This window comes from Sus scrofa, chromosome 8 (genome assembly GCF_054392235.1).
Source record: "Sus scrofa isolate SSC_HxYL_T2T_F1_AM1 chromosome 8, Sscrofa_HxYL_maternal_Yorkshire_Landrace_v2.0, whole genome shotgun sequence".
Taxonomy (NCBI): Eukaryota; Metazoa; Chordata; class Mammalia; order Artiodactyla; family Suidae; genus Sus; species Sus scrofa.
In genome coordinates, this window is record NC_139390.1 from 131,749,228 (window position 1) to 131,769,130 (window position 19,903).

Consider the following 19,903-nt stretch of genomic DNA (forward strand, 5'->3'; position numbering starts at 1 on the left):
TCCTGGAACATGGGTTATTCTACTGATCTTTTTCCCTCACATTCTTCCAGTGAGTTACCCTTCTCTCCACAGAGGGGTCTGATTTCAAGGGCATTCACTAGCTCACTTAAAATGTCAACTTGCTATTTTTAAAACGTGATTGTCAAATCATTAATTCTTTTTAATGTTTGCTGTATTGAGGGGTAATTTTAAACGTACAATTCAACAAGGCTTGACAAATGTCCACAGTTGTGTAACCAGCATCCCAATCAAGATATAGAACAATTTCATCACCCCCCCAAGACTCCTCCACTGCCCCTCTGGAGTCAATCCTCTTCCAGACCCTCGGCTTCTGGCACCAACCATCTGCTTTCTTTTGCTGCATTTTTGCTTCTGCCAGAACTTCATATAAATGGAATCATATAGTGTGTAGTTTTTTTGTGTGTGTGGATGGCTTCTTTCCCTTAGTGTATTCTGCTGAGATTCATCCATATCGTTGCACATTTAAGTAGTTTATTCTTTCCTTTTGCTGTAAAGGATGTTATCAGTTGGATACACCATATTCTATTCATTCACTCAGCAGTTGTTTGGTATCTGAGGTGTTTAGCTTGTATAAATTATAAAAAGGCACTTAACAAATTTTTGTGTGGACATATGCTTCACTTCATTTGAGTAGATGCCAAAAAGTAGGATTGCTGAGTTGGATTTAAATCTACCACCTTATTATCTGTTTTCTATTGGTCCCATTTGTTCCCAGGTCTTCTGTTCTCGTCCTTTTCCTGTATTCTTTTGGACTGTTTTTTCGTTTCCGTTTTGTCTTCACTAGTGGTTTATTGGCTAAAGCTCAATGGTTTATTTTCCCATGGTTTCTCAAGGATCTACAATATGTATGTTTTAAAACTTATCACAGTGTTCATTGAAATAATATCACACCACTTCACATGTAAGAAACTTCAAACAGTATTTTCATTTTCCCTCCTCCTTTGTGCTATTTTTGCCAAATATCTTATTTGTACACATATTATACACTCTACAATGCACTATTATGATTATTTTTGCTTTAAACAGTCAATAGTCTTTTAAAGGATTTAAAACAGAAGAAAAATGCCTTTTATAGTCTTCCTCCTTTAAAGATGTCTGAGCATCTTGACTTTTTGTGTGGATCCAAATTTCCATCTGGTATCATCTTCCTTTTGCTCTTTCGGTAATTTTGTGTGTGTGTGTGTGTGTGTGTGTGTGTGTAGGTCTGCTAATGATGACTCTTCAGTTTTTATTTGTCTGTATTTCACCTTCACTTTTAAAAAATATTTTCACTGAGTATCAATTCCAGGTTGGCAGGTTTTTGGGTTTTTTGTTTTGCTTTTGTTTGTTTGTACTCCTTTAGCACTTTAAAAATATTCTTCCATGTCTTCTGGTTTGCATATGTTCTGACAAGTCCCTGTCGTCCTGATTTTTATTCCTCCTTATTTTTGTTTTTTCTTTCTCTCAGCCTTTAAGATTTTTTTTTTCCCTTTTTTTTGCCACCCCGTAGCATATGGAGTTCCCAGGTCAGGGATCAGATCCAAGCCACAGTTGCAATTCATGCCACAGCTGCGGCAACACCAGATCCTGCCTTTGAGAGTTTTTTTTTTTGGTCTTTTTAGGGCTGCACCTGTGGCATATGGAGGTTCCTAGGCTAGAGGTCCAATGGGAGCTGTAGCTGCCTGCCTATCCCACAGCCACAGCAACGTGGGATCTGAGCCAAGTCTGTGACCTACACCACAGCTCATGGCAACACCAGATCCTTAACCCACCGAGCAAGGCCAAGAATTGAACCTCCATCTTCGTGGATACTAGTCGGGTTCATTAACTGCTGAGCCACAATGGGAACTCCCTGCCTTTAAGATTTTTGCCAGTACTTTTCAGCAATGTGTTCATGATGTGCTTTGCAGTGATTTTCTTCATGTTTATTTTGCTTGGGTATTGTCGATGTTCTTTGATCCATGGGTTTGTTGATTTGTTGATTTGTTTATTTAATTACACTTTTATAGGACCACACCTGTGGAAGTTCCCAGGCTAGGGGTCAAATTGGAGTTGCAGCTGCCGGCCGCAGCCGTAGCCACAGCAATGCCAGCACCAAGCCTCATCTGTGACCTATACCATAGATCATGGCAATGCTGGATCCTTCAATCCACTGAGTGAGGCCAGGGATCGAACACACATCCTCATGGATACTGGTCAGATTCTTAACCTGCTGACACACAACGGGAACTCCCAGGTTTATATTTTTAATTAAAATTGGAAATTTCTCAGCCATTACTTCATCAGTTTTCTGTGCTTCTCTTCCCACTCAGGGACTCCACATATTTGCATGTCAGAACACTTGGGACTGTCTTTCCTGCCATGATGCTCTGCTCATTATTTTGCTCAGATCCGTTTCTCTTCTGTGTTTTCATCTCAGATAGTTTCTATTGCTGTGTCTTCAAGTTCACAAATCTTTTCTGCAGTGTCTGATCTGCCTTTAATCACACCTAGCATACTTTCTATTCAGATATTATATCTTAAGTCTCTGGAAATTTCATGTGGACCATTTAAAGTATCTTGCATTTCTCTCTGCATCATGTTCATGTTTTTCTTTACCTTCTTGAATATATAGAAAATAAAACATATGTATATGTTTTAATGTCCTTATCTCCTAATTCCATCATTTCTAGGTCTGTTTCTATTGATTGAATTTTTTTCCTGGGTATAGATCATATTTTCCTGCATCCTGGTATGCCAAGTAATTTTTGATTGGATGCTGAATGTTGGGAATTTTACCTTAATGGGAGCAATATTTTTTCTATTATTTTAAATAGTATAGGAATTTGTTCTGTGACACAGTTGAACTACTTGGAATTACTTTAATCCTTTCGAGGTTGCTTTAAAGCTTTGTTAGGATGTGTCCAGAGCAGCCTTGAGTCTGGGTTCTAATTCATCTTCACTTCTAGGGTGATACCTTTCTGATCACTCTCCAATGTCTGAGTATTAAAAGAGTTTTCTGCTCTGGATGGTGGGAAGACAAGCCATTTCCAGCTCTGTATGAATACCAGGAAGTATTTGGTTTACTGATGGTTCTTTCTCAAGCCACGAGTAAGTATTTATTTTTCAAGCATGTGCAGATCAGTATCCCACTAAAAAGTTCAGGAGAGCCTTCTGCATAGCTCTGGAGCTCTCTCTTCCTCTTACAGCTGACTCCGGTCTTGTAAATTTAACTACCTTGACCTCCCGGAACTCTGATCTCTGTCTCTTCAGTGCATTGAGAACTCTGAGCTCTCCTTGGGTTTCACTCCCTGTGCTAGGACTTGGAAAATGCTTCCAGACGTTAGGCTGGGACAGTTACAGGGCTCTCCTTGTTTGTTTTCTTCTCTCAGGGGTGACAGGGTTATATTGCCAGTTGCCCAGTGTTGAAGGCATTTTTTCAGGCAGAGTGACGAGTTGCTAGTTAAGACAGAAAGTAAATTCAGTCTTTACTACTCCGTTGTATCCAGAAGCATAAATCCCATTCATGCTTTTGTAGTTATAAAAGAATTCAACACACTTATAATTCATATATTTACAAGTCACATGGAAAAGAAAAACCTGCAATAATCAAAATACAAGACAGGTCTTTACACTATTTCTGAAACTCTGACAAAACCAAATGTACAAGCTTAGACACGCGTGCGTGGCCCTTGGGTACATCATTATTTTGAAATTAGTTTGTGGCTCCCTCTCAGTATCTAAAACGCAAAATTAAAATGCTGCAAGAGAGGAGAGCATTAACAAGAATGAGGAAAGAAAAAGAGAGTTAAAGTAACAGTGGCGTGACTGTGCAAGTTGTTAACCGTTTTTCTTTTTTGGTTTCTTTCTTTTTATTTTTTTCTGATCACACAACTAGGCTATTCTTCAGCCTCCCCTGGAGTTACACGCAACAATGTGGCTGAATGTTTGTCAGTGGAAGAGGGAAGTGCCACCACCAGGCCAAGGCCGTGCAAACCTCCAATTCACAACACACTGTGTTTTCCCATCCACTGGGGGTATCTCCCCGAAAGGCACATATGGGAAATGGCAAAGCCACAAGAACGAAGGGACTGAATTGCCACTTGTAAAGCTGTCCACTTATCGGAAATCCCTGTTTTGACTTTACGTGAGCAAGAAAAGGAGAACAAAACCCATTATGTTAAAGCCACTGATTTGGGGAGATGTGTCTGTCTTAAAAAGGGTTCCATTACACCTCAGAGAAGCCATCACTAAAGAATAATGGTAGCTAAAATTTTTTATTAGTCATTTCTTCCTGAAGATACACCAGAGTATTTTCTACACAGAATGTAGCAGGGTTAATTTTAGATGAACCATTAATAAAGAAATCAAATTGTCCTTTCCATAGACACCCCTAAGTATTATCAACTTTAAAATAAAGAGGAACATTCGGATGTATTCATTATCCTGTGGTTCGCAATCTGACTTGTGGTTCAAGGCAGAGAATAACTTAAGCCCCCAAAGACCCACCTAATCTTGTCCAAGAAGAGATAACCAGAGTGAAAAAGTGTTTTCTGGAGTTCCCGTCATGGTGCAGTGGTTAACGAATCCGACTAGGAACCATGAGGTTGTGGGTTCGATCTCTGGCCTTGCGCAATGGGTTAAGGATCCGGCGTTGCCATGAGCTGTGGTGTAGGTCGCAGACTCGGCTCGGATCCCGCGTTGCTGTGGCTCTGGTGTAGGCCGGTGGCTACAGCTCTGATTGGACCGCTAGCCTGGGAAGCTCCATATGCCACGGGAGCGGCCCAAGAAAAGGCAAAAAAAGACAAAAAAAAAAAAAAAAAAAAGAAAAATAAGTGTTTTCTGTGCCTTCACCTTTAAGTTATACTGCTACTAATGTGTCTTATCTTAGAAATGGTCTGCCAAAGTTGCTCGTATTTAAGATTAAAGTTCAACGGAATGTTTGAAAACTCCAGGTTAGAGTTAAACTGTCCTACCATTTTTCTAACTCTCTCTCTAACTGAGCTTTGCACAACTGTGAATCTAGAACCCCAGGTCCACATTTAAAAAATGGTATTTGTTTGTTTGTTTTCTTTTTAGGGCCGCACTGGCGCATATGGAGGTTCTCAGGCTAGGGGTCTAACCAGAGCTGCAGCTGCCAGGCTACACCACAACCACGGCAACGCCAGATCTGAGTCTCAGTCTTCGACCTACACCACAGCTCATGGCAACACTAGATCCTTAACCCACTGAGCGAGGCCAGGGATCAAACCTGCAACCTCCTGGTTCCCAGTCGGATTCACTTCCGCTGCGCCATGTCAGGAACTCCTAAAAAATGTTGTGTTTTTTTTTTTTCCTGTTCATTAATATTTTATTCTTGAACTAAAATAATGTTTTCAGTCTAATGGTCAGCCTAAAGTTACCAAAATATCTTGTATTTTATTCTCACAAAAGCAGTCAGGCAAAACTTACTAAAACTTAAAACTGTTCTGGAAGCTCATTTTCCTCTCAAACACTCACTATCCATTAAAATTGCAAAGGAACTGCTTACTTGGTAAGGATTCACTTCCTTTGTGACTTATTTACCTATTCTCTTCCAATTCATGAGATTCCTAGGGAAAGAACAAATCTCTCCTAGCAAAGCATAAATGTAGTTTCACATAAAAGCAGGAAATTTTGTTCTCATATGTGCTCTAATAGGAACAACATAAAATAAAGTCACACTGATGGAAGAAATTTTGTTGGCTTTGTTTTGTAAACTCGCTGCACAATTCCCATCGACATAGTCATTTTTCTTTAAGTCATTTGAAACTTACTTCTTTCTATGCCCCATTCTGGGATTATTTTATTTATTTACTTATATTTATTTATTTATTTTTGCTGTAGAGTTTTTTCTTTTTAATTACTCAATGAATTTTATTCCATTTATAGGTGTACAACAATCATCTCAACCAAATCTCCCTGAAGGTTTGGGATGGAAAAACATTTTTTTAATATCAAGCATATCACTGTCTCTATGAACCACACAGCAAAAGGCTGGTTTCATTTTCAATACCAGGGATCCATGCCTCTGCGACTGGAGGAGGCAACCAGTTCTAAGCTAATAAACAATAGGAATTATTTAAGCCACATTCTTACTTATACAGAACACCGCACAAAAGAGCTGAGAAGAAAATTACACCCTATCTGTTGCTGTCTACATACATGCACATAGAGGTTTTAAGATATGGCTATAAAGTTTTTATCTAACTATTCCTTGGGACTTGCAAATAGAGAACAACTTAGTTACAGAGGTTATGAGGTAAACAAAACTCACCAGAAGGAAAACGGGGTTTTGAAAAGACAGGCTCTAAAGCGAAGGTAAAGTTTAGGATGTGACTTCTCCCACCCCAACAAAGAATGGGAGGAAGGAGGCAGAGGGAGAAGAGGAAAGAGAGAATGAATTAGAAAGGGGCTACATCATGAAAATACGTCACTGAGAGAAATTAAGAACACACTGAAGATTGTATCCTTGATACTGAACACAAATTTCATGCCACTCCCACAGGGAGGGACTGAAATACTAAATTAATCCATCAATAACAATAGAAAATTATGTAATTTGGCATTCCTTGGTAGTCCACAGTAGTTAGCAAGGCTGAATAAGAGTTTATCCTAATTCATGTCGATATCCCTCCCCTCAAACAATTGGGGAACCACTCAAATAAATCAGCAGGAAAGTAGATTTAATTTTTTTTAAATTGTTTTGGCCACTCCCTTGGTATCTGGAAGTTCCCAGCCTAAGGGGTCGAATGGGAGCTGCAGCTGCCAGCCTACACCACAGTCACAGCAGCGCCAGATCCCAGTCACATCTGCAAACTACACGGCAGCTTGTGGCAGCACTGGATCCTTAACCCACTGAGTGAGTCCAGGGATTGACCCTACATCCTCTTGGGTACTAGAGAGGCTCTTAACCTGCTGAGCTACACAACAGGAACTCCAAGATTTTAAAATCTTAATAATTATGTTTTTATTAGGCTAGGTCTCATATATTTTCAATTATCCATTACATATGTTTATAATTTTATAAGGTAGTTCAGACAAGGGACCGTAGGATTTAAAAAAACTCTCCAATCCAGGGTGAGCCCAACCCACTGTACAGAATGTTGCTCTTTAGCAGCATGGAACAGGATTTTAGTTCTTCCTACCTTTTCAGATGCTGAAGTGACTAAAACAATTCCATTGATTGATTCTTGATGTTTTAACCTCTACTTTACACTATTAAGCAATCCCTTAGCTTTGAACACCTTCTGGTAGGAGGGGAGGAGAGGATCTAAATGTTTCCAAATCTAAGAAAAAGTCCGAACTTGATTTCATTTAAAAAACACAGAGATGAGAGTAAACAAAGCTAGTGAGTTTCCCAGTTTATGCATCTTATTGTGTTAGAGGACTAAAAATGCTAGGAAACCGTAAATATATTAGTTTGCATTTGTGAGGAGTTCCTTTTTTAATTTTTTGTCTGGGATTTGTCGAGTCTTCATGTACCAAACAGCAATTTTTAATAGGCCATAAAGTAAAGGAACTAACTGGGCTTTTATCTCATTTAGACTTCAGAATTCTAACCATGAAAGAACAAGTTCCATGTCAAAACTTGCTTATCATTCGGACGAACTGATTACCTTGAAATAACTACATAAGGAACCAAATCAGAGGTCATGGAAATCGGAGAGCTCTTTCAACCTGAGATAATATATTTGATCAATTATCTGCATGAATGCACAACTCCCAAGTAGAAGATTTCTAATTTGAAAAATTAACTACGAAAGCTCAAGCTCGTGTGGCATTCAAACCTACAAAGAAAAACTGCAACGTGAGTGGGAAGAGTTGAGACTTGCTCAAGAAGAAAAAAGGGAGGGCAGAGTTTCCATGCAGGACTAAGCACACTCAAGATAGAGACAAAGAGATGACTATTTTAGGGGAAGAACATAGTGAATGGAAAAAGAGCTTTTCCTTTTAAAAAGAACCACTATACATTGACAGCCAAAGTTCCTAAATTAGTTCTACATTTTAGTAGACTTAGGTCTCAACAGATCAGGATTGAAATTGGGTTTCTAGAGCGTTTATCCTGCAACTAAATTGAAATACAAATATCCATTGCTGAGCTGCTGAGTATTTCAGTTGACCACTTGGAAATTAAAGATCAAAGTCATTTTTCATGTGAACATCTAAGGCCTTTCATCTCAAGCATAAGTTATAACATAAGGTCACATAAATACTGTCTTTGCATTTTAAGGGAATGATAATGAAAACAGTTTTTCCATGAGAAAATCCAAGGAACTCAAAAAAAGAACTTCAGTTCTTCTTGGAAACACATAGATGATGTATTAATCAGGGTTCTTCAGAGAAACAGAACTAGTAGGGTGTGTGTGTGTGTGTGTGTGTGTGTGGATTTATTATCACATGCCTATGAAGGCTGGTAAGTCCCAAGATCTGCAGGGTGAGTCAGCAAACCAGACACCCAGGGGAGCCAATGGTTCCAGTCCAGAACCCAGGAGGCTGGAGGAGCAGGATGAGCTAATGTCCCAGTGGAGAGGAGAGGACCTCTCTCTTTCTCAAGGGCAGGGTCACTGTTTTTGTTCTAGCCAAGGCTTCAACTGATTGGATGAGGCCCATCCATGTCAAGTAGGGTAATCTGCTTTGCTCAGTCTATTTGAATGTTAATCTCATCCAAAACTATCTTCACAGAAACACCCAGAATAATGTTTGACCAAATAGCTGGGCACCCTGTGGCCCAGGCAAGTCAAAACATAAAATTAAGGCATCACCAGAATGACAATCAGAGTCATTGGTCACATTTTTTCCACTCAGTGTCCTTTGCATTGAAGTGTAGTATATGGGGGATTATAACCTAGGCTAAGTGTCAAAAGGCCTGTGTTAGAATCCTGTCTCCATTTATTCCTGGGTGACCTTGGACATGCTAACATTTCTCATTTTTGATTAGCAAATTCGTGGTAATAACAATCCTTGCCTCATATTGCTATTATTGCTGTGAGGAGTAAATAAAGTGAACCATGACATTTAAAGCACCTAGAAGAACACCTAGCATGTAGTAGGAACTTGCCAATAATCCCTTACATTACACAAAATTCATTGAAATAAAATTATTATTATTACTATTATTATTGTCTTTTTAGGGCTGCACCCACAGCATATGGAGTTTCCCAGGCTAGGGGCCAAATCAGAACTGTAGCCACTGGCCTGCAACACAGCCACAGCAACACCAGACTCAAGATGCGTCTGCGACCTACACCACAGCTCACGGCAACACCAGAACCTTTACCCACTGAGCAAAGGCAGGGATTGAACCTGCATCTTCATGGATGCTAGTGAGATTCCTTTCCACTGAGCCATGATGGGAACTCTGAAATAAAATTCTTAAAAGTTGTTACTTCGTGTATTTTCCATTTCTACTTGGCTTTTCCAGTTTCATACATGAACCCATAATTTTCAATTGCTCCAAGAGTTTTTCCTGTTAAGTGTTCCATAGCACATACAATAAAACTTTTCCAAAACATTTGACACAATCATAACGCAAATATATCTTATATGTACACTGATTAATCGTATTGAGTGTCTATTCGCTGTCGTCAAGAGAATATAAAGAAAAGTAAAATATATTCCTTTTCCTCAGACTCTTTATCTCAATTAAAATAAATTAACATATGAGACGAAAAAAGTAGAAAACAATTCGAGACACTCTAAGAGGGAAAAACAGGGACAAGAATTGCCATTGTGCTAGAGGAAACAAGGATTCCCAGCCTCCTCTCTTCTCCATCTCAGAAGAGCAAAATTATTTGCAAAACTGAATTCTGGGATTTGTTTAGGTACAGTCAGGAGCATGAGAAAAGCATACAGAAAGCTTCAAAAAAAAAAAAAAAAAAGGCAGACAAGCTCGTAGATCAAGATAACAAAGAGGAGGAAGCAAAAGAAAGAAACAAGTTGGGAAGAAACACAATGCTTTGGGTTGAGTGTCCTGGGTGAGTGGGTGGTAGTGAGACAAGGTCTAGAGGAGCTATGAAGTGCAAGCTATGAACACGGGGAGGCTGGCTGTTCTTTTACACTTCAGCCCATCTTTTCCTGCCTTTTGGCTCACGCCTTGTTTCATCCCACTCTTGGATTTGCGGAAGCCTGAGCTCAAGTCTTGAGGCCTTGCTCCACGTGTGTCTGTCCCTCGTTTCCTTGAGCAGGCTCATGCCCGGGCTTCCTCGTGGCCCAGCCCTATCACTGATGTGTGTTACTGAGTGAACCATCTCAGGCGTGACCCCAGAAAGCATCTTCCTCCTGTGGCCCCTTTTCTAGGGCCAACGGCCTGGGCTCCAAGAGGGGTGCTCAGCTCTCACCTGCCAAGCCCTGGCCCCAACTGCACTGACTGTCAGAGAATAAGAACAAAGCTGATGTTAATTACTTAATACACTTTTATGAAATTGTTTTCTTATGTATTACTATAACACAAGTAGCATTTAGGATGATTAAAGGGGAGAGAAGGTGAGGGGCAAGAGATTATAATAGGTGGTGAATTACAAAGGCTTGTAAAAGTAACAGCTCTGAGTGGAAATTGCTGTGAGTCAAAGAGATGTCTATAAAGAGGACCAGCAAGCTCTGGTAACCACAAAGGGAGGGGTGGCCGGATATAATTAGAGGTAGTCAGCAGCGACTTTGAGGTCTTATAACGAGGCAATGGCCCGACGAAATGCAACTGTCCAATGTGATGGTACAGAGTGGGGGATTTGAATGGCAGACAGTGATGCAACAAAGGCTGTGTTTGCCAAGGTCAGCTTGACTCAGCAATGGTGCTATCTGGCTGAATTGGAGTTAGAGATGGAAAACAAGATAATTTATGTGAGGATCTTTTGAAATGTTTGCTGAAAGCACAGCATGAAAATTGCTCCCTCAGTGGCAAGAAAGCGAAAACAATTTAATTACATCAGTGCAGTGCTTCTAAAGAGACATCCACGCAATTCCTGATTTATGAAGCGCTCATGAAGACTTTTTTTTTTCTTTTTAAAAGGATGTGATAGTTTCTAAAATTCTCAACAAGAGAAGAAACTAAAATCTACTCTAAGTTGACCTTTCACAGGTACTGTCACATAAAGATATTTCTGGACTTCTTAGTTGAAAGCCTTTTTTTTAATACATAGGGAATGATTGACACTTACTGTGTGAGTGAATATTTTTTATTCATATTTCAGCAATGAATTTTTGCTCATGCCTAATCATGTCTCCTACAAAGTTCAATAATCTAGGTTGATGGAGGATCAATTTCACAAACTAAGACAAGTCTGAGGTCTGTCAAAACGAGACCAGCTTTTCTGAAGTGCTGATATGGATTCAGTGCATCACAAGGACTGAGTAACCTGTGTGTTAATTAAGGTAAAATCTTCAAGAGTTTAAATCTTGCCCTCAGGTTCCTAAGCTCCCTGATGGTAGTAGCAGTTTTATTATGGGAAGTCACCTGCTGGGTTTAGCTTTGAGTTACTTCTTTTTCATGATCTATGAAATTCATAAAGGAATATCCTTTTGAAAAGATCTTCTGAAAGGACGTTCATTGCATGTCCCTAGGTACAAAGAAAGTTCTGTTGGGTACTTCTGCTAAGAGGTGTTTTTTAAAAATACCATTCTTTCACAACGTAAACAGGAAAGATGTGGAGTGGGTGGATTAGTCAGAGGATGGAGATTTATTTTGGAAGTATAGAGTGAGAGAAATGACATTTCTTGGCTCAGTTCCCAGTATTGTTTACCGGGCATGTTTTACGTGTGAAAAAAGCAGTGTTCACACCCGACAGTCCCATTTTCTAGTCAACTGGTAGTGCATTGAAGTGTCTATGGGATAGTGTTTGGGGGAATTAAAATTCCGAAGGATTAATTAAAATTAACCTTTGTTATACTTGCCCAAGACAGACATAAAGCACAGAAGCAATATTGAGGAGCCTCACTGACTTCGCTTTTGTCATCTGTATAAAGTGAAAAGGCTTTGCCAAAAGCAAACCAGTCACTGGTCCTTCGTCTCTTCTGAAGACTAGCATAGCTCACCCGAAGATAGCGAATCACTGCCAGTGAGTCGTGAAATAGTCTTCAACTGAGTATATGTCCCTGAGCAGAGTTTCCAAACCCTAAGGCTAATTTTCCATGTCCCTGAACCTCAATCTTGTTAAGTTAGGCTACAGAAAGAAAAAAAAAAAAGTGGAAAATAAATTAAATCCAGCTGTGATCATGCATACCTCCCCGTAACCCTAGAGATGTTTATGAGGCTGCGAGGTTTCAAGGCACATGTTTTGAAAATCACTGCAAACTTTCTTATTTAGTTGAAATTCCCAGATAGAATGTGAAACTACAAGAACCGTGAGGAAAACAGGAAAAGGGGCCTTTTGTTCAACACTTAACCTCTGATGTAGCTTTCAGTGGCAGAGTTATCAGAAGACACGACATGGGTCACTTGTTGGAGGAATGTTGAGAAGGATGTTTTTACATTCAAGTTTAACGTACGCTCTAAAAATTGCCAGCTTGATCCATAAAAGAAAAACTAGATTTCATCAAAATTAAAAAAAATTTTTTTTAATTAAAAAAATAAAAATAAAGAACACATAAAAATTGCTAGCTAGTAGTAACTAGTGACGAACTGTGAAGGTGGAGGCACAGACTATTGGCACGGAAGCGAGAGCTTGCAAATTTTCTACATTAAAAATTATGTTAATGAGAACAAGAATGTATACTTTTCGACGTAGGAAAATACTGTGTCTAAAGAAAATCCAAATGAGGTAGCTTTTAAAAATCAAAAAGAGCAGGAAGATGATTCTGAGCTCTGGCCTTGTTCTTCTCCCTGTTCTTTGTTTCAATCCCCAACCTGTTTGATGAAAGGTGAAAGGGACTCGTCTAAATTCATCCCAGGAGGGGGCCGAAACACCTAAGACTTTGATGTAAGACGCTTTCTAATGTTTAAATTTATGGCCAGTTAAATAGCTGTCTGATTAATTGGCTTTTCAGCTACATCACTTTTGGTAAGTTACAAGTCACTATGAATCAGACTGTCTTTCTGAAAAGCTGTCAGGAATGGCTGAAAGGTTTCTTTTTAGCTTTTGCTCCAACTGACCTGGGAGAAGCCTAGCAGAGGGAGGTTCCGAAAGCCTCCTCCTCCCTCTCCTGGTCGCTACTGGATGAGGAGGGGCTGCCGGGGGGCCCAGGACTCTATTCCTTATATGGGCTTGAGTAGCGTGATCTCGAAAGATCTGGGCTTGCTTGCATCGTGCCAGCTCAGCACTGGCTGTTCTCAAGGGAAAAAGTTGTGAAACTCCACCAACCTGAGTGAGGATGAGACATCATCATTGCCCACTCAGAGTTCATGGTCGAGTGCTGACCGTCCAGAGTCAAGGGGGTCAGGATGAAGGTCATCTTATTGATATGGATTGCCAGGGTCAGAAAGGTGACATTCTTCCTCCCAACCCACCACACCCACGTGGGTGGTTTTTTTCCCTTAAAAACAAATTGACTGTCCCTGGAGATTTGAAATGCAGATGGGAAATTTTCTGGGAGAAGCTCGAAAGAAGACATCCACACTTTGGAATGGAAAAGAAAGAAAACCGTTAAATTGGTGATGAATGAAAATAGAATTCGGGATAAAGAGAAGCACAGGATGTGAAAATGGGGAAAAAACAATGGAAAAACTAGAAGACTGTAAGGGAAAATATAAAGCTACAAACGTAACTATTGCCAATAATTTAGTTTCTTATTATGTTTGCCTTTTGAGCATTGATTACATTTGAAATATTTCTAATGATGGTCAATTTAATATTTTTACTGGCAACTTAAGTTCTTGGCTAAACTTCCTAGAGCTATTTATGGACATTTTCCCTCGCCTGCCTATAAAAATACATCACTGAAGTATTTTTAACAGCAAAGCCTGTATGAGACAGTTTACTTTCATGACCTGTCAGATACTTGTGGCTGCTTCTAAGTAGCCTCATTTGTAAACCCTCGTTTGTGAATTTTTTCTCCTAAATTGATGCCATTTTTACAAAAAAAAAAAAAAAAAAAAAAAAAAGGTACTCGTGTAATCACTAAGAATATACTATATATGGCTAAAACTTTGCATAATTTCACACCATTGCAGGTGAGTTTGGTTACTTCTAGAAATAATTTTTAAATCCCAATGACCCTGAAGAAGGATCTACTTTTTCTTTAATACAAGCCAAAGCTGCTGCTATGTTCCTTTTCTTTAAGCTTCAGAATGGTTTATCAGTAACAAGAAGCAGAGAGCAAAACAAGAGATACGCTTTTATAAAATGAGCTATACGAGAGGGGATGCTTTTGAGAGATTATATAATTCTCTACGTCTAACCGGGAAAATACTCCCATTATATGGGTCAGAAATAGCAAATAAGTTTCCTTGCCTGTGCCAATCAGTTGTCATTGATCACTTGCTAGAAAAAGTGTTGGGATTTTCAAAAATATTAATGACTTTATAGAAGTTATGGCTATTTTTGGCAAGAAGAAATATTCCAGAGATGCTACATAGTATCCTTCCCCATGAATACATTCATTAAAAATTTAAAATCTCTGGAGTTCCCATCCTGGCTCAGTGGTTAACAAATCTGACTAGCATCCATGAGGACACAGGTTTGATCGATGACCTTGCTCAGTGGGTTAAGGATCCGTTGCTGCCGTGAGCTGTGGTGTAGGTCACAGACAAGGCTCGGATCCCGAGTTGCTGTGGATCTGGCATAGGCTGGCAGCTGCAGCTCTGATTTGACCCCTAGCCTGGGAACCTCCGTATGCTGCAGGTGAGGCCCTAAAAATAGCAAAATAAAATAAAATATAATAAAAACTTAAAAAAAATAAAAAATCCCTAATTCATTTGGAAGAGCTGTCATATTAGTCACCTCTAACTTAGTGGTAATTAATTAAATAATCTAAACCCTCAGTGAGATCAGCTGAGCTATAGGAATGAAATGGAACTTGATTATGGGAAAAGGAAGGAGTGATAATTTGTGGGCAGGAAAGACACTAGAAGGCTTCCTAAAATGTAAAATTCTTTTGAGAGATTTTGGCTCTCTGGGTTGCCAGTGTCTTATCTAGGTCACTGATGAAAATATCAAATAGAACCAGGCCTTGGTCTGACACCTGCTAAACATTATTTATGTCTTAAGACTGACATCAAACCATTTGTAACCATTCTATTTATAAATAAGTTTCCTGAGCACCCTTCTGAGTTTCCAGACATAAAAACTACAGTAGTGCTCTTGGCACTTGGCTGATAGATTTGCTTCTGAAAATACAATTCTCTGAATTAGCACAGGAGTCTTCTTTCATGCCTCTACTTCCCCCTACAACTCTGGGACAGTGGAAACTGTATAAGGCAAAGGTTGAAAAGACTTGTACTTTAGCTCTAGTGGGTTCTAGTTCACTTTGTAATTTTGGACAAATTGGTGAATCTCACTGGACCTCAGACATGAAGGTTAACCTAGATTAGCATTTCCCAACTATGGGCCTCAAATTCCAGAATGTCCTATCTATTGCAAAGAGCCCGCACATGCATAGACATGCCAGAATTGTCTGAGTACTACCACATGTGAAAGATTATGGAGTTAACGTCTCTAAAGAGGATTTTTTTTTAAAAGGACAAAAAACACTGCTACACGTTGTGAACAAGCTTCTCTCCTTCTCTCTCTCTCTCTGCCTTTAATTCATAGACCCCCTTTTCTATATTTGATAAGAATAAGGCCATTTGATAAGCATAAGGATAATCACTTCTATTGCATAGTAAAATAACCTTGATGCATAGCAAAGCATACTCAATTAAGTTCACCCATATCATAGTATATGCTGGCTTCCTAATCGATGTAGATCTTAAATGCTCTCTCTCGAGTATGTTCATTTTCTTCAGTTAAGCACCAAATATGATCTTTAACATATTTGGTTCCTTTCTTTGATAATAATTAAATAAGCCTGGATGTGTGATTTCATAATTGATTTAATTAAAATGACCTTCAGCTGGCAGATTCCAATGAGACGCAGAAGCAGAGTGGACATACAATGAGTTACTTGTGTAAAAGATGCAGTTTGATTTTTGCCAGACTTAAGCAGTGGCGTTTCACTGGCAGCTAACAGGAACTATGGAACCTTGGCTCTCTGCAGCGCCAGGAGATATTTCATCTATGATGTCAAAACTCACAGGACAGTTGAGCTCAGAATGCAGGTTATGTACTCAGTAGGACACAAAAGAGAGTTGCTCAGGTCATATAAACAAACCCCTATTTGGAAGTGACCTCTATGAGAGATCAAACTTCCATTGATAGTTTAAAAACTTTAGCCTTAACAGATCTTCCCAAAGAGAACACATGTGGGGAGCCACATACACACTTTAGGGGTCTTAATTGATGAACGCTAGGGATTGTGGCATTTCTTAATTGTATATAGAAAGATACACATTTTCCATTTCCAAGAGTTAGTGAGCTTTAAAAATATCTAAACAGGTGTTCCCAGCATGGCTCAGAGGTAACAAACCCAACTACTTTCCACAAGGACGTGGGTTCAATCCCTGGCCCTGCTCAATGGGTCAAGGATTCGGTGGAGGTTGCAGACATGGCCCGGAGCCCATGTTGCTATGGTTGTGGCATAGGCTGGCAGCTGCAGCTCCAATTTGACCCGTAGCCTGGAAACTTCCATATGCCGTGGATGTGGCCCTAAAAAGACAAAAATAATAAATAAATAAATATTTTAAAAATAAATAAAATAAAAAAATCTAATCAGAAAACATGCTGCTTCCATCTTAGAAGTGGAGGTTCAGTGAGATAATATACATTTGGTGAGTCTCCTCTTTCAGATGCTACACTTTATGCTGTAGGTAAGGGGTACACTGCGTGTTTACTCCAGGGGGTTTGTGAATTTCCTTAGGCCAAGAGCCTTAACTGTTGACGGATTAAATAATACAGTTTGTGTATGTGTACTGCTGTCTTTTAAATGTACACTATTGTGGCTAATACAATGTTAATTCATTAAAAAGTTACTGACATTTTAGTATCTTTTTTTTTTTTTTTTTTTTTTGTCTTTTTGCCTTTTCTAGGGCCACTCCCTTGTCACATGGAGGTTCCCAGGCTAGGGGTCGAATTGGAGCTGTAGCCGCTGGTCTACTGCCAGAGCCACAGCAGTGTGGGATCTGAACTGTGTCTGCAACCTACACCACAGCTCACGGCAATGCCAGATCCTTAACCCACTGAGCAAGGCCAGGGATCGAACCCGCAACCTCATGGTTCCTAGTTGGATGCGTTAACCACTGCGCCACGACGGGAACTCATTTAATATCTTTTTATAGTATTGTTTTATGTTTTTGTGTGTGTGTACATATATACATGCATATATATAAAATCTACTGATCTTAAGAGTTTAAGAATTATCACATGAAAAGGCTGGGAACCACTGTCCTAACAGATTTCAGGTAGAGACTGGTGGAGACAGGTTTTTGACAAAAGGGCTCTCTTGCTGCAGCTGCCTAGGTGCCAGGATAAAGTGGACTGTGGGTCTTAAGAAGAAGTAACCTCAATAATTATTCAACAGGCCACAGACTAAATTCAAGGTATCACCTTATTTCTAAGTTATTGGACCAAAATAAATAACTCCCCCAAATCAACAGATTTTAAATGTTTTATTCAACCTCATAATCCCAGGTATTATACCTCTAAATTATTGTTATTTTATGTTAGTTAAATTACATAACAGATAATTGCTTTAAGAAGAAAATGATAAAATATTAGCTAGAAAAAAATATTAAACCTGTTATAGGAAGTGATGCTTGAGTGAAACTACTTCAGACAAGTGAGGTGGCTACTGCCCTCTAGTGGTCCATTCTCTCTCTCTCTCTCTCTCTCTCTCTCTCTCTCTCTCTCTCTCTCTGTCTCCCCCTCTCTCTGCTTCTCCCCTCTCCCTCTTACCCTAGATATTTCCCTGCAAACTTTACTGTTTTCCCTTATTTAATCAGAGCATCATTAAAAAAAAAAAAGAGTAGTGAGTTCCTGTTGTGGCCCAGTGGGTTACCAACCTGACTAATATACATGAGCATGCAGGTTCAATCCCTGGCCTTGCTCATTGGGTTAAGGATTTGGCATAGCTCCCAGACATGGCTCAGATCCTGCATTGCTGTAGCTGTGGCATAGGCAGGCAGCTGCAGTTCTGATACAACCTCCAGCCTGGGAACTTTCATGTGTTTGGTAAAAAACAAAAAAAAATTTTTTTAATTTAGAAAAAGAAAGAAAAAAGAGTTTGCAATCTATTATCACTCTCATCTTCACATCCCAAGAGATTTCATCTTCCTGACTGAAAGTCAAACGCATCTATTCATATATATAAGTGGGTTTGCTTAGTGCTATTATAGATTCTTACACTTAATAAAAAAAATTGTTGACTACCTATTATGAAATCGCCTACATTCAACTGTTCACAAAGGAATTGCATAATGGTTCTTATCCCTGAAGAAACTTTTAATATAGGAAAGGATATGTCCAAACATGATTTTTTTTTTTACCATAAAGGCCAAAGAATCATGTTTTATTTCCCAGAAAAAAATTCTTTCATCTTATATGCTTGACTCCCTTGTCATTGAGATGAGATGATTTTCAGTGTTTAGTACAATTTTTGAAAAGAAAATTATAATGCTAGAGGAGGCCAATGTTTAAAAAATTGGCATAGGTGTCCATGAAGGGGAAGGAAAGGGATACAGTCCTGGCTATGTCTCTTATTTACACCATCCTTAAACTCTCATGTTTACTTGTTGCCTTTCTTCTTACCAGTAAGAAGCCTGTAAAGTAAAAAAGCCATCATCAGTAAGTCTTAACTTCTTTTCCAAGTTGAGAAAAAGACATCATAGGACTAAGCGTTACCCTAATGCCGAACTTAGCAGTGAGCCAATTGTCTTGTGCATGAGTATTCAGACAGTGCCTATTTTCCTGATGCATTTATATGTTATGATTTCAGATTCCCTGCTCTCTAGGAATAAAGCGTTCCTAGAACAGAAACAGAAGTTTTAGAATTGTTAACCTTGTTCAGTAAGTTCCCATCATTCACATAAAATGATATAATTTGTACTAAACATTGCATTTGATTGTAGACACACCCACTACAGGACTATGTAATGGCAGTCAGATAATACTGATAAAAGGTACCCTTATGGATTTAAAGTTATCCTAAAGATTTTCGAAAGTCTGCCCACGTCTAGAATGAGCCTTATTTATTTATTTATTTATTTAGTCTTTTTTTTTTTTAGGGCCGCCCCTGCAGCATATGGAGTTTCCCAGGCTAGGGGTCAAACTGGAGCTGTAGCCGCCAGCCTACACCACAGCCACAGCCACGCCAGATCCAAGCTGAGTCTATGACCTACACACCACAACTCACAGCAACGCCGGATCCTTAACCAACCGAACGAGGCCAGGGATCGAACCTGCAACCTCATGGTTCCTAGTTGGATTTGTTTCCACTGTGCCACAATAGGAACTCCTAGAATGAGCCTCTTTTAAACTTTAATAGGCATAAAAAAAGTTTTTTTTTAATTTAGGAATTATTTTTGGAGGATCCCTATACAAATATTTGAGAAAAACTAGATTTTGAAGATAACCTGATATTGAACGCTCTCATGTAAAATTTCTGAGGAACTTGGTTGATTTTATAGGATAAGTATGAACTGATGGTATGATATCACAGGAAAAAAATGCCTAATGCAGACAACAACTGCATTGAAATAAGTGTGATATTCAGATCAACACTGTCCTCTGTCCTCGGCAGATACGTCTGAGGTACTCTGCTCTATTCTGGGATCAGGGTTTGAGGATGTCAACAAATCAGAGGACTCAGAAGCAGGAAATCATGGAAGTTGTATGGGGAACAGCTAAACAGACTAGGGAAAAATACTAAAGATGATGCTTTA